We start from the raw sequence: 1,757 nt of genomic DNA on the forward strand, positions 1-1,757 counted from the left end.
ACACACACACACACACACACATCTTTTCTATATTAAGTTCCCTATAGTAGTATATTTACATTGAAATTATGTTTAGTTGTTTTGTTAATGTTAAAAATTGTTAAAATTTAAAAAAAAATGTAGTTTAATATACTTTATATACTTCTAAGATACTGTTAACTAACCGCGTGGAGGAGCGGTGCTCTCTTAGCACAAGTGTTTTCTCACTTACAAAGAGGCGCCAGCGCAGATATTGTAATTTGTGTTTTTTAAGCTACCGAATAAAAGTATATATTTTTTTTATTTTTATTTATTGCACCAATAATTATACATGTAAAACTACAAAGAAATTTTAAAGGACAATAGAACCAGGAAACTACAAGCGGTCTTATCGCTAAAAAGCGATCTCTTCCAGACAACTTTTGGGTAGCAGGAAATGTAGAACTCAAACAAAAGTCAACAGGTAATGCAATGAGCTAAATATGGAGACTATTAAACACACACACATGCTACTTATATAAGTATTTACACATTTGGATACATTTTTGTGGTATTTAATTATTGGCAGTCAATCAGTGACAGCAATAAGGATGCAAATACTTATTAACCGACTTCAAGATTTCAAGGAGGAGGTTCTCAATTCGGTTGTGTTTTTTTTTCTTTTTTTTTAATGTTTGTTACTTCATAACTCCGTCATTTCTGGACCGATTTTGAAAATTCTTTTGTTGATTGTATGTATATACATACAGATTGGTCCCGTTTTTGTCAAAAAGCAATTCTGATGATGGGATCCATGAGGAATAGAGGGAACTCCTCAAATGTTAAAGGCATACATATAGTGATTTTAGTATTTTCATCAACAAATCAAGCACTTACATTTAAAAAAGTGACATTTGATGAAGTGGAACTGATGATGATGATCAGAACGGAACTCTTCAATGACGCATAGTTCACGTTTGGCGAGTAGTTAGGTTTTCAAGAAATGTTTTTGTCAAGCTCGAGTTCTGATGATGGGATCCATGAGGAATCGAGGGAACTCCTCAAATGTGAAAGACATACATATAGTGATTTTTGTATTTTTATCAACAAATCCAGCATTTCCATTTTAACAACCGGACAAGTGCGAGTCGGACTCGCCCACCAAGGGTTCCGTACTTTTTAGTATTTGTTGTTATAGCGGCACGGTTGATGAGATACAGCCTAGTGACAGACAAACGGACAGAGGAGTCTTAGTAATAGGGTCATGTTTTTACCCTTTGGGTACGGAACCCTAAAAAGTGACATTTTACGAAGTGGAACTGCTGATGATGATCAGAATGGAACTCTTTAATGACGCATAGTTTACGTTTGGCGATTTGTCCTCTTCTTTATGTTTGTTAAGCAACTTAAGTTTTTAAGACATATTTTTGTCAAGCTCGAGTTCTGATGATGAGACCCACGAGGAACCGAGGGAACTCCTCAAATGTGAAAGGCATACATATAGTGATTTTTGTATTTTCATCAACAAATCCAGCATTTACATTTAAAAAAGTGACATTTGATGAAGTGGAACTGCTGATGATGATGATCAGAATGGAACTCTTCAATGACACATAGTTCACATTTGGCGATTTGTTCTCTTCCTTATGGACCCAGACCCAAACTTGGACCCGGACTCGGACCCGGACCCGGGTCTGGACATGGACCCCAACTCGGACCCGGACCCGGACCGAACTCAGACCCAAACTTGGACCCGGACAGCCGGACACGGACCCGGACTCGGATCCGGACCCAGACCC

The sequence above is a fragment of the Cydia strobilella genome, chromosome 10, assembly GCF_947568885.1.
Source record: "Cydia strobilella chromosome 10, ilCydStro3.1, whole genome shotgun sequence".
In the NCBI taxonomy this organism is placed as follows: domain Eukaryota; kingdom Metazoa; phylum Arthropoda; class Insecta; order Lepidoptera; family Tortricidae; genus Cydia; species Cydia strobilella.